The sequence below is a fragment of the Symphalangus syndactylus genome, chromosome 7 (genome assembly GCF_028878055.3).
Source record: "Symphalangus syndactylus isolate Jambi chromosome 7, NHGRI_mSymSyn1-v2.1_pri, whole genome shotgun sequence".
In the NCBI taxonomy this organism is placed as follows: Eukaryota; Metazoa; Chordata; class Mammalia; order Primates; family Hylobatidae; genus Symphalangus; species Symphalangus syndactylus.
The window spans coordinates 107,085,047-107,098,939 of NC_072429.2; the positions used below are offsets into that span (position 1 = coordinate 107,085,047).

The 13,893-nt window shown below is 36.3% G+C and overlaps 1 long non-coding RNA gene across 1 annotated transcript in view; it reads left to right on the forward strand.

Annotated features, from left to right (window-relative positions):
• Positions 1 to 11,397, forward strand: part of LOC134737133 (uncharacterized) — a 69,029-nt gene extending 57,632 nt beyond the window's left edge. Inside the window, exon 4 of the long non-coding RNA XR_010121741.1 lies at positions 11,196 to 11,397. This is a non-coding gene — a long non-coding RNA (uncharacterized lncRNA). The remainder of the gene's footprint in view (positions 1 to 11,195) is intronic.
• The last annotated feature ends 2,496 nt before the right edge of the window (positions 11,398 to 13,893 follow it).

The following is a 13,893-nucleotide window of genomic DNA, read 5'->3' on the forward strand; positions in this document are numbered from 1 at the left end:
TCTTAGAAATTCAATTTTTAGAAAATGCAATCTATAGCAAAAATTGTATTGTAAATACTTGGCCCAGATTTGTGACCAAAGAAATGAGAGAATTGGAAACATTTTGATGCCATTTGTGAAGGAATCTATCATAACCCATTAATATAATCTAACAAAATCAATGAAAATTCATGATCAACGTTTCAGTATTAGTATCCTGGAGTTAACTTTGGTAGATTACACAATGTAGCTTTATATGTGCTTTATTTTTTTTTCCAGTCCTTGCAGTAGTCAAACAAAGTCCAAGCCACTAGTCAGAGCTTCTACCCAATGTTTTCCTGAGAATAATTCCCAGATGTGCTGCATGTACAATAGCCAAGATAACCTGATGACTAGTTTTTGGAATACTACTCTGTTTGCTATAAAATGCATTCCTATGGGCATGTAATTTACTCCCTACACACCTAATTTAAGATAGAGATGAACCAACATCACAGCTCTAGTGGGAACACTACGACAGGTTTTGGTATCTAAGTGGCAGATGGCTCTGAACATCACCATTGGCTATTGCTCTCCCAGGCTTATAAACAAGTTACATGAACTGAGCAAAAAATGACACTTCTGCATACGTGATGACATAATTATGGGTGTAAACCTAATCTTAGAGAAGAATCCCAAAAGAGCTTATGTCAGTACAAATTGTAAAGACATTGCCATAAGGGTATTTTTTGGATTTCTTTACTTCCATAGCAATTGCAAAGAACTCAGTGTTATTTGACAGCAATTCTATTATTGTGAGAACTTTCTGCTTAAGTAGTAGGCAACTATTCTTCAGTCCTACGTGGCATTTTGAGGCTGAGGACTCTCCGGACTTCATCCACTGAAAGAACAGTGGTTTGTTTTCAATGTAACACCCTGATGCAAATCAAGAAGTTAATAATACTTTGACATTATGAAAAGTGTTTTCCCACAAGATAGCTCCAAAACCACCAGATGTTATTTTCCAGGAGGCAATAAAATACTCAGCAAGGTTGATTTTTGTTTTAATTTAAGATTTTCTTTTTTTACAAAGGAGAAACAGTTTATTTTCCTCCTATGTTTATAAAAATATTACCTACTCTTTGTAAAATATCCAAGCCATTACAAAAAGGTATAATGAAGAAAAAAATCACCTGAAATCTCACTATGCAGTGAGAACCTCTAGGTATGTAGGTGTTCCTCTCTCCATCCTATCCTCCCCCCTTCCTATTATCTATCTACCATATTTGTCTAAAAAAAGCCAATATATACACATGCATGGGGAAAAAACCTAATGTTAGAGAATGACATAAAACAAAAAGCAAAGTTCCCTTCTCTGTTCTTTTCCATTCCTAAACCATTTTTCCAGAGGTTAAATGTTTGTTTTCTCACAATTATTTACACAGATGACTCCAAATAACATGATTTTACTGACATTTTCTTGGTTTATCAACTTTGGATATCATTTGTTGACTCCCAGCTATAGAGAGTAAAGATTTAGTTCACTCATTTACTTCCTATTTCTTTTTCCTTACTATCAGTTTTAATAATTATATCACTATTTTGATTTCTATTTGTTACTTTCTAGCTTTAAATATTATACTGAAATTGCTACTGATTATTCCATCAACTGTCAAATTTATCACTACACTTTTGATGTAAGATGATATTAACATTAGTATTTAAACTTCCACCTCTCTTGCCCATTTTTCAAGTCTCACTTTTTAGATTTATCATATTTATTTATTTTTCTTCTGCAAGAGTCTAAAATAAAGAGACCTTCATTAAACCCTTCTCTTCATTACATCCAACCTGTGTAATATAATTCCGCTAAGCCTTAGTAGTGAGTTACATTTTCATTTTCTTAAAAGTATCTTTGGATTAGCAGAAGTTTCTAATTTTGATAAAGTCCATTTTATAATTTTTTTTCTTTTATAGTTAGTGCTTTTTATATACCAAAGTTCATTGCCTATTCCGTGACTGCAAAGATATTCTTTATGCTTCCTTCTAGGGACTTTACAATTTTCTATTTTAGTTTTAGATTAACAGTCCACTTAAGGCCAATTTTTTTAAAGATAGGGTCTCACTACATTGCCCAACTAGTCTTGCATTCCTGGATTCAAGCAATCCTGCCAACTGGACCCCCTAAAGGTCTGAGATTACAAGCATGAGCCACTGAGCCTGGCTCAGGTAAAATTTTAATACATTGTGATATACAGGTCAGAATATACAGTTGTTACAGCATCATTTACTGAAAAGATTTTCTTTCCCCTATTGAATTGCCAATATATTTGTCAATTGGCTGAATATATGGGAAGGTCTATTTCTGGATTTTTTATTCTGTTTAATTCATCTATTGGCCTTTTCTAAAGCAAATAACACACTGTCTTAATTAAGGTAGTGCTATAATAAGTCTTAAAATCAGTTATCCTAAGTCCTCCAACATTTTTCTTTTACTTTTTTCAAGATTTTGACTATCTTAGGTCCTTGCATTTGCAATATAACATAACATTTCATGTTAGATTATTAATTTCCACCAAAAACCCATTCTGAGTTAGAAGTACGTCAATCTTAAAGATCACTTAGGGGAGAAGAACAGCTTTACAATATTGAGTCTTGCAAACAACCAAGTGCATGACATATACATACATTTATTAAGCTTCTTAATTTCTTTTTTTCTGTTTTGTGGTTTTCAAACTGGAGATCTTTTATACCTTTTCTTAAACTTATTCTTATACATTTTTATATTTTTGACACTATTATAAAGGGTATTTATTTTTAAATGTTATTTTCCAATTGTTCATTGAAACAATATAGAAACACTGACTTTGTATCTTACAGCCTTGCTGAATACACTTACTGGAGCTAATAGATTTTTGGAGTCATATAGAACCATGTTGCCTGTGAATAAAATCAGTTTCATTTCTGCTTTTCCAATCTTTAGTCTTCATTTACCCATTTCTTTATATGTTATATCCACCTTTTCCTGTAGATGTTTTAACATATTTGTCATAGTTATTTTAAAGTCTCTCTCTGCCAATTCTAACACCTAGGTCCTTGGTTGGTCACCTTCTATTTAGTATAAGTCACATTTTCCCATTTCATCACGTCTAGTAATTTTTTTTTTGTTATGCTTTGAGTGATAGATTGCAGAGACTCTAGATCTTCCTCTGAAAAGTGGTGAGTCTTGTTCTAGCAGGCAGTTAAATTACAGATAGATTGCTTTTAACTGGGGGAGGTCTGGTTTTTCCTCGTCAAGACAAGTCTATGTTTTAGTCTTGATGCTCTTTTGATGCATGTAGTCTCTATTCCTAATTCAATGGAAAGCCTAAAGTCTTTACCAAGCCCTTCTAACTTGGCTAGATTTAAACTCCAAAATTTCTCTTACCTGTGGTGGGCAGCCAAAAATCTCGGCTTAGCTCCTTGAACCCTTCCCAGCGTTATCTTCTGCTAGGTTCCTGAGGTTCTCACTGGCACAATCGCAGTTGAGTCATTTGGCCATTGATTTTGTTTTTACTGTAGAATCAAAATAACAACAACAACAAAAAAAGCTGTAATAAAAAGTCTCCCAGCAAAGAAAAGCCTTGGGCCCAATGGCTTCACTGCTGAATTTTGCCAAACATTTAAATAAGAATTAATACCAATCCTACTCAAACTATTCAAAAAAACCGAGAAAGAACTCCTTCCAAGCTCATTCTATGAGGCCAGTATTACCCTGAAACCAAAACCAAAGACATGTCAAAAAAAGAAAACTATACACCAATGTCCCTGATAAACATTGATGCAAAAATACTCAACAAAATACTAGTTTCACTCGTGTCCGTGTGAAGAGACCACCAAACAGGCTTTGTGTGAGCAATAAAGCAAAAAAATCACCTGGGTGCAGGCGGTCTGAGTCCGAAAAGAGAGTCAGCGAAGGGAGATAAGGGTGGGGCCATTTTATAGGATTTGGGGAGATAAAGGAAAATTACAGCCAAAGGGGATTTGTTCTCTGGCGGGTAGGAGTGGGGGTCGCAAGGTGCTCAGTGGGGGAGCTTTTTGAGCCAGGATGAGCCAGGAAAAGGACTTTCACAAGGTAATGTCATCAGTTAAGGCAAGAACCGGCCATTTTCACTTCTTTTGTGGTGGAATGTCATCAGTTAAGGTGGGGCAGGGCATTTTCACTTCTTTTGTGATTCTTCAGTTACTTCAGGCCATCTGGGCATATACATGCAAGTCACCGGGGATGTGATGGCTTGGCTTGGGCTCAGAGGCCTGACAACTAGCACATTTAATTAAACAAGATATTAAAAAGATCATTCATCATGATCAAGTGGGATTTATCCCAGGGATGCAAGAACAGTTCAACATATGCAAACCAATGAGATAAATCACATCAACAGAATGAAGGACAAAAACCATATAAGCATTTTGACTGAAGCTGAAAAAGCATTTGAAAAAATTCAACATTCCTTTACCAAAAAAAGCTTCAAAAAACTCGGTATAAAAGGAACATACCTCAATATAATAAAAGCCATATATGACATAACAGACATAATAGACCCACAGCTAGTATCACACAGAATGGGAAAAAACTGAAAGCCTTTCCTCTAAGTTCTAGAATATGACAAAGGTGCCCACTTTTTCCACTGTTATTCGACATAGTACTGGAAGTGCTAGCTGGATAAATTAGACAAGAGAAGGAAGTAAACGGCATCAAATTGGAAAGGAAGACGTTGAATTATTCTTTTGCAGAGGATATGATTTTATATTTGGAAAAACCTAAAGGCTCCACCAAAAAACTATTAGAACTGATAAACAAATTCATAAAGTTGCAGGATACAAAATCAACATAGAAAAACCAATAGCATTTCTATTATGTACGCCAACAGTGAACAATCTGAAAAAGAAATCAAGAAAGTGATCCCATTTAAAATAGCCACAATAAAATAAAATACCTAAGAATAAACTTAACCACAGAAATGAAAGATTTCTACAATGGCAACTATAAAACTTTGATGCAAGAAATTAAAGAAGACACTAAAAACATAGAAAGATATTCCATGTTCATGGATTGGAATAATCAATATTGTATTGTTAAAATGTTCATACTACCTAAACCAATCTACAGATCCACTGCATACCCTATCAAAATACCAAGGACATTCTTCACAGAAATAGAAAACAATCCTAAAATTTATATGGACCCAAAAAGACCCAGAATAGCCAAAGCCATTCTGAGCAAAAACAGCAAAACTCACATGACTGAGCTCAAATTATACTACAGAATTACAGTAACCAAAACTGCATGGTACTGGCATAAAAACAGATATGTAGAACAATGGAACAGAAGAGACAAACCAAAAACAAATCCATACATCTACCATGAACTCATTTTCAACAAAGGTGCCAAAAACATACATTGGCAAAAGAATAGTCTCTTCAATAAATGGTGCTGGGAAGACTGGACATCCACATGCAGAAGAATAAAACTAGACTCCCATCTCTCACCATGTACAAAAATCAAATCAAAATGGATTAAAGACAAATTTATGACCTCAAAACTATGAAACTACTAAAAGAAAACATTGGGGGAAACTCACTATGACATTGGTTTGGGCAAATATTTCTTGTGTAATACCCTACAAGCACAGGCAAGCAAAGCAAAAATGGAAAATAGGATGCATAAAGTTAGAAGGCTTCTGAACAGCAAAGGAAACAATCAACAAAGTAAAGAGAAAACCCAGACAATGGGAAAAATATTTGCATATTATCCATCTGACAAAGGATTAATAACCAGAATGTATAAGGAGCTCAAACAACTCTATAGGAAAAAAATCTAATAATCAGATTAAAAAATGGGCAAAAGATATGAAGACACATTTTTCAAAAGAAGACAAGTATATGAAGGAGGTATATGAAAAGGTGCTCAACATTGTTGATAATCAGAGAAATGCAAATCAAAACTACAGTGAAATATTATCTCATGCCCATTAAAATGGCTTATATCCAAAAGAAAGGCAATAACAAATGCTGGTGAGGATGTGGAGAAAGTTAACCCTCATACACTATTGATGGGAATGTAAATTAGTACCATCACTATGGAAAATAGCTTGGAGGGTCCTCAGAAAACTAAAAATAGACCTATCATATGATCCAACAATCACACTGCTAGGTATATACCCAAAAGGAAGGAAATCAATATAGCGAAGAGATATCTGCACACCCATGTTTATTGCAGCACTACTCACAATAGCCAAGATGTGGAATCTAGGTAAGTGTCCACCAATACATGAATGGATAAAGAAAATGTGGTACATATATACAGTGGAGTATTATTCAGCCATAAAAAAAGAGTGAGATCCTATCATTTGGACCAACATGGATGGAACTGGAGGATATTATGTTAAGTGAAATAAGCCAGGCACAGAAAGACGCACTTTGCATGTTCTCACTCATTTGCTGGAGCTAAAAATCAAAACAATGGAACTCATGGAGATAGAGAGTGGAAGGATGTTGCCACATACTGAGAAGGGTTGTGAGAGTGGGGAAGTGAGGCTGGTTAGCGGGTATAAAATATAGTTAGATAGAATGCATAAGATCTAGTCTTTGACAGCATAACAGGGTGATTTTAGTCAACAATAATTTATTATAAATCTAAAAATAACTAAAATAGTATAATTGGAACGTTTGTATCACAAAGAAATGACAAATCCTTCAAGTGATGTATACTCCATTTACCCTGATGTGATTATTACACATTGTATGCCATACCAAAATATCTTAAGTAGCCCATAAATATATACACCTACTATGTACCCATAAACATTTAAAAAAAAATCAAAATCTTAGGAGTAAATTTAACCAAGGAGGTAAAATATCTGTATACTAAAAACTATAGAAATAGAAGATGACACAAATAAAAGATATCTAGTGTTCATGAACTGGAAGAATTAAGATGTCCATACTAACTAATGTGATCTACAGATTCAATGCCACCCTATCAAAATTCAAACATCATTTTTTACAGAAATAGAAAAAACAATCCTAAAATTCATATGGACCCAAAAAAGACCCTAAATACCCAAAGCAACTGAGCAAAAAGAACAAAGCTCGAGGCATCACACTACCTGATTTCAAAGTATATTACAAAGCTATTGCTATCAAAACAGCAAGGTAATGGCATAAAAACTCACACATAGACCAATAAAACAGCATAGAAAGTCCAGAAATAAACCCATTCATTTACAGTCAATTTATTTTTGATAAAGATGTCAAGAACACAGAATGGGAAAAGGACAGTATCTTCAATAAGTAATATTGGGAAAACTGGATCTTCATATGCAGAAGAATGAAATTGAACCCTTACATTTCATGGATCATGAAGTAAATTTTTATGTGCGTTTAAATGAAATTCTTTATTTTCATTAATTTATTTAAAGATTACACATGTATTAGAGTTCTTTATTTTCTTTTCATAGGGAAGTAATTATCTTCGCAAGGTAGTCTTAGATTTTTCATTCAAGTAATATTGCTAGGTAACAAATTACCTCAAACTTAATTGCTTAAAACAAAAAATAGTTCATTTGTGCATGGTTCTGTGGATCAGGAAGTCAGGGATTGGCTACATAGTTTTTCTTCTTCATGAGGTGTCTTGGTGTCATGAGGGTGCTGGGATGGCTGGAGGTCTAACATAGTCTCACACATATGGTGGGAGATTTGCTGATTCCTGACTGGGGACTCAGCACTCAGCTGGAGCTGTCATCAGAGACCTTGATTTTTCCCCACAGAGTTCTCTCCATGTGGCTGTCTGGGCTTCCCCAAAGCATAGTGGCTGAATTTACTGAAGGTGCATTATAAGCAGTAAAAATAGAAGATGTATAACTTTTAAGACCCAGCTTCAGAAGTCACAAAGCATAACATTTGCCATTGATCAAAATAGGTATTAAGACTAGTGCAAATTCAGTGGTAGAGGAACTAGGCAAAGCCCTCATGACTAATCACCTCTTAAAAGTCCCACTCCCAATACCATTACTGTGGCAATTAAATTTTAACATCAGTTTTGGTGAGGACATTCAAACCATAACAGTCATATTCCAAAAGAGCATGTCAAATGGGTATGTGTTATGATATATATACCCATTTATGTATATAAATTAGAAGGCTGTGCAGAAGCCTTCTAACTTTATGGATCCCATTTGTCCATTTTTGCTTTGCTTGCCTGTACTTGTAGGGTATTACAAAAGATATATCTATATCTGTATCTATCTATCTATCTATCTATCTATCTATCTATCTATCTATATATACATATATATATACCTATATATATGTATATATAGGTTTTCATCTATAGCTCCTGGCTCCTAACCCCCATAGCCCTTGTTACAGTCATTTTTAAATAATGTTGGGTGTGTTAGACCTCAGGGACAGGCCTATGACCTTCTCTTGCCCACCATTCACCTGCCCCAAGGCAGGACTCTACTCTTGCCCTGCCTTTCTGATTGTGAATCTTAAGGCCCTCCTCAGAAGGTCCTGCCCTATACCCTGAGGGAAGGAATGCTGATGTCATGAAGCTCCATAAAAACACAAGAAAACTTGGTTCAGAGAGCTTCAGGATAGCTGATCATGTGGGGGTTCCTGGAGAGTAGTGGGCCCAGGGAGGGTATGGAGCTCTATGTCCCTTCCGCATTCCTCACCCTACACATCTCTTCATCTGTATCCCTTGTAGTATCCTTTATAATAAACCAGCAAATGTAAGTATGTATTTCCCTGAGTTCTGTGAGCCATCCCAGCAAATTAATCGAACACAAAGAGGGGGTCATGGGAACCCCAACTTGAAGCCAGTGGGTCAGAAGTTCCAGAAGCTCAGACTTGAGATTGGTGTCTGAAGGGAGCAGGTGCAGTCTTGTGAACTGAGACCACGGCCTGTGGGACCTGACACTCTCTCCAGGTAAACAGTGTCAGAATTGAATTGGAGGACACCTAGCTGGTGTCTGCTGCTTGGTGTTGGGAGGAGAAACCCACACACATATTTGATCATGGCAGTCATCTGTGTTGATTGTTGTGGCTGGTGTGAGAGTAGAGGAAAGATGCTGTTTGAGAGTTTTTCCCAATATAATGAGTTCCATTGTAACGCTCTTTGGAAACACAGTCCACTCATGCTATCTAATGTTCTTCCTAGTTTACTAAAAACTTTTTATTTTGAAAAATCTCAAAATATATAATAGAGAAAACAGTATAATGTACACCATGTATGTGTTCTGTGTTTTCTTAGGTTCTTTATCTATTTGGCTTACATTAATCACAGGACAAACTTTTTTTTTTTTTTTTGAGATGGAGTCTTGCTCTGTTGCCCAGGCTGGAGTGTAGTGGTGTGATCTTGGCTCACTGCAACCTCTGCCTCCCAGGTTCAAGCGATTCTCCTGTCTCAGCCTCCGAAATAGCTGAGATTACAGGCATGCACCACCATATCCAGCTAATTTTTGTATTTTTATTAGAGACTGGGTTTCATCGTGTTGGCCAGGCTTGTCTCAAACTCCTGACCTCAAGTAATCCACTCGCTTCAGCCTCCTAAACTGCTGGGATTACAGGCATGAGCCACCGCGCCCAGGCCAGACCAACTTTCTTAACTGTATTTTCTTTTCTGTGTTCTTGATGCTCTGGCATTTGGGGGCCTTACACACCTGAGGAGAGACTGCCCCTCCCAAGATCTGTTAATTCTTTTTTTTTTTTTTCTTTTTTTTTGAGATGGAGTTTCGCTCTTGTTGTCCAGGCTGGAGTGCAATGGCATGATCTCAGCTCACCGCAACCTCTGCCACCCAAGTTCAAGCAATTCTCCTGCCTCAGCCTCCCAAGTAGCTGGGATTACAGGCATGCGCCACCACACCCTGCTAATTTTGTATTTTTAGTAGAGACAGGGTTTCTCCATGTTGGTCAGGCTGGTCTCGAACTCCTGACCTGAGGTGATCCGCCTGCCTCGGCCTCCCAAGGTGATGGGATTACAGGCATGAGCCACCGCTCCCGGCCAAGACCTGTTAATTCTTAAAGGTCATAAACAACTTATTTGGGAGCATGACTCTCATATGCAAACCAACCATCTCTTTATCTCTCATGCATTGAGCCAATATTTCCTGTGCTCAAAATCATCCCAAGGGCAGGTACCAGTCAACTAGAGACCATCTCTATAGCCCAGAGCCCACCAGAATTATTCAAAATGGCCAGTCTTAAGCTGTTTACTCTGCCATACTTTGCCTTTTCCACGGAAACCCCAAATAAAGGCTCTGGGCTATATTTTTCTCTTGCTCCTATCTTCTGCCTCTTGACCACACTGATGGTTCCCCTATGGCCCTGTGTGACATGACATGCCCCCTCCTTTCAGAAAATTAAGTAATAAAAATCTTTCAATGGCTTTAGCCTTTTTGTGCCAGCACTTAGTCACCTCCATAAATTAAAATCCCTTGGGTACAAATGAGACAGTATGTATTACCCAGTTTCAACAATCCAGCAATCAGCAACTCATGGCCAATATTGTTTCGTTTAAATACCCACATTCTTTTCTACCCCTCCCTTACAATATTTAGAAGCTAATTCTAAGTCTCATATAATTTTATCTGTAAATATTTTGGTGCGTGTGTTTATATATGAATGTATGTATCTATGCATATTTTTTCTTCAAATATTATCTCAATATCATTATCTCAGCAAATAATTTTTAAATATCAGAAATATTCATACAAATATTTTCAATTGTCTCATAAATGTAATTAAAAACAAAATTTTTTTTTTAAATTAGGTCCAGGCTGGGCATGATGGTTGATGCCTATAATCCCAGCACTTTGAAAGGCCAAGATGAGGCAGGAGGATTGCGTGAGCCCAGAAATTCAAGGCTACAAAACCACCTTTACAAAATTATGACTAAGACAGTGAAAGAGATCTAACTTAACTGACTCCATCTTGCTTCTAACCTCCAAGCTGTCCTTGTTCATTCCTGGGTATAGGCTGAACTAACTTTGGGAGAAATTTACTTTATAGTTTAAAACAAAGACAGTCCTTTCCCAAAGCGGACCTCCTACTTGCCTGGGGATTAGATTGCCTTTGTAGGACTAACATTAACCACAAGATTAGAAATTATGGTTTGGGAGTCAGGCAGCTGGAAGCTACAAGATCCTGACTCTCCTTAAACTGCTCCTAAGGTCAGTGCTTGACATGTTTTGCAGATCCTGTACTTGATGAATCAGCTGGCACCACCCCGATCAATACACTTGCTCATCTGATCTTGTGGCCCCCTACCCAGGAACTGACTGAGCACAAGAAGACAGCTTCAACTCACTATGATTTCATCTCTGTTTTCCAAAGTGGCTCTACCATTTCATATTCTCAGCAGCAATGAATAAGAATTCCTTTTGCTCTACATTCTCACCGAAATTTGTTGTTTCTTCCTCACTTTCATAAATGTCAGCATATCATAAACATTCCAAAACTTGATTATATCCTATAGATCATAATACCTAGAGATATTACTCATTCCTTTTTATAGCTGCAAAGTACTCCATTGTGTTGATGTAGGATGGTTTTATTTAACCCATCCCTACTGATAAACATTTGGGTTGTTTCTAGTCTTTGCTATTACAGATAGTACTTCAGTGAATTCCTTGGGAACCTAACTTTGTGAATTTTTGCCAGTGTATCTTTGTGGTAGATTCCTTGAAATGGGATTGCTAATTATGCATAATTTTGCTATGTATTTGCAAATTACCCTCTATAGGAGTGGTAACATTTTGTATTTCCATAAACAGTGTATTAGGGTGCCTGTTTCATCACAGCTTTGTCAACAGAGTATGTTATCAGACTTTTGGATTTTCTCCAATCTGATAAGAAAGAAATAATAACTCAGTGAAGTTTTAAATTGCACTTCTATTGGTATGACTTGGGGTAAAATATTTTCTTACATTTAAGAGCCATATATATTTATTTTCCCTATGAGCTCTGTTCATATTTCTAGCTCATTTTTATGTCATTTTTTCTTTATTTTTAAAAGTTTATATATATGTTTGAGATATTAACCCTTTATCTGTGACATATGTTGCAAATTTTTATCCCAGTTAGTCATTTGCCTTTATTTTTACATGTTTTAGTTGTCACATTTAAAATTATTATCTAATCAAATTTATTATTTTAATTGTTTCTAGAGTCAAAGTTTTCCCCACTTTCAGGCTATAGAAAAATTCAGTTGTGTTTTCTTTTAGCACTTATATAACCATAACAGTTTAATGGGTCATAAGCCAAAACTTTTAAAATAAAATATAATACAATAATATAGAATAGAAAATAATAGCATGCATTGCACATAATAAAGTAAGTATTAAAAGAGCTTGAAAGTTTTCACTCCCATACTAACAATAAGAAAAAGGAACTGAACAAACTGAAAATCAGCTCTTCTTAGATTCATCAGAGAATTGACGTGAAAACGTAAATTGCTTCCCCCAAAAACTAAAGGGACAGACAGGTGAATATAGAGAATCACAGTTTACCAGGAGCAGAAACTCAACAGGAGAAGCTGGAAGCTGGAGCCATTATTGATAAGTATATTTTAAACTGTAATTGATGAATTGCTGGCTGTTCAGTACACACTAGTTTGAGTTAAAAATTTCAAGCATCCAATGTTAAGGAGACTTCCACACATTTGTGAGTTTTACCTCTAGGAGCCCTACTATGTTCTCATTGTAAAAATGGAAGAAAAATCCCCTCAGGCAGGAAGAGGGAAGAGTAATTGTTTTAAAATACATCCAGAGTTCTCTGTTCCTCTTAACAAGGCCTACACTCAAGGGAAACAATTTACCAGATCCTAACTGGCTGGGGTTTTTCTAAATCATAACCTACATGGGGGAAAGAAACACCCAACTCAAGCTCACTATAAGACAGACTTAATCATAGGACTCAAATGCTTTCCCTCCTTGGGGATTACAGCTCAAAGAACTGTAAGCCTCAGGCCCTATGGAAGGAGTCTCAATGAAAACTCAAAGCCAACAGTGGAGGCAAAAGCAAAGACAGTAAAGGAAATGTCAGTCTCTTACTCCACAACTACGGTAAACTCTAAGTACAGCCTAACTCCTAGTCAGATAAATATAAAGTGAGTATGGTTTTATAACAATTTTAAATGCTTAGTATATATTAATATAGATATAGTTATGAATGTGTGTATTGGATTGTGACTTAAAGTGTATTTCTTGCTGTGGATCACAGTAAAAAATGTGGAAAGCTATTGGCCTACAGAATCTCTTGGCTGTGCTCTCTCTAGGACCAAAGGCTACTAGTACCTACAAATGTATTACCCACTCAAGCAAATAAAGAATGTATTCCATGTCAGTGAAGTCATGGACAATGTATGTTCATGAAACTTATTATTTTCATGCATACAACGGGATCTCATAGTCTGGTACTTCTCAACCAGAACGTACTCAAACTCCTCAAATGAAGGCAAGTCCTTAATGTCCCAGCAATGCTTCTTTTTAGCTGACTGTGATATCCACTGAGCTAGTAAAAGATAACAAAGATGCTAGAGCCCCTGTGACCCCAACAGACAGGCTTATCCTCATCCTCCTTGTGCTAGCCATAGTCTCTGTAGCACCACTGTCTCGGAAGCATGCAGAAGTTTTCAGGTATAAATATGTCACATAATTTATATATCCTTTAGCACTAAGTCTCTCAGCAATTTAGTCACCTTAAGATACTAATATTGTTACTCTCTTGTACTGCTTACCTATGTGTATACCTTTGTTCTGGCCCTTAGATCTCACTTATCTGTAAGAACAAATTCCTCTTAAGTCAAACTCCCCTATGAGATTGTAAAGATTTCTATCTAGTCCTCCTTTTATTTATCTGTCCCCAAGTGTCCAAAGATTTTATTTGCAGAAA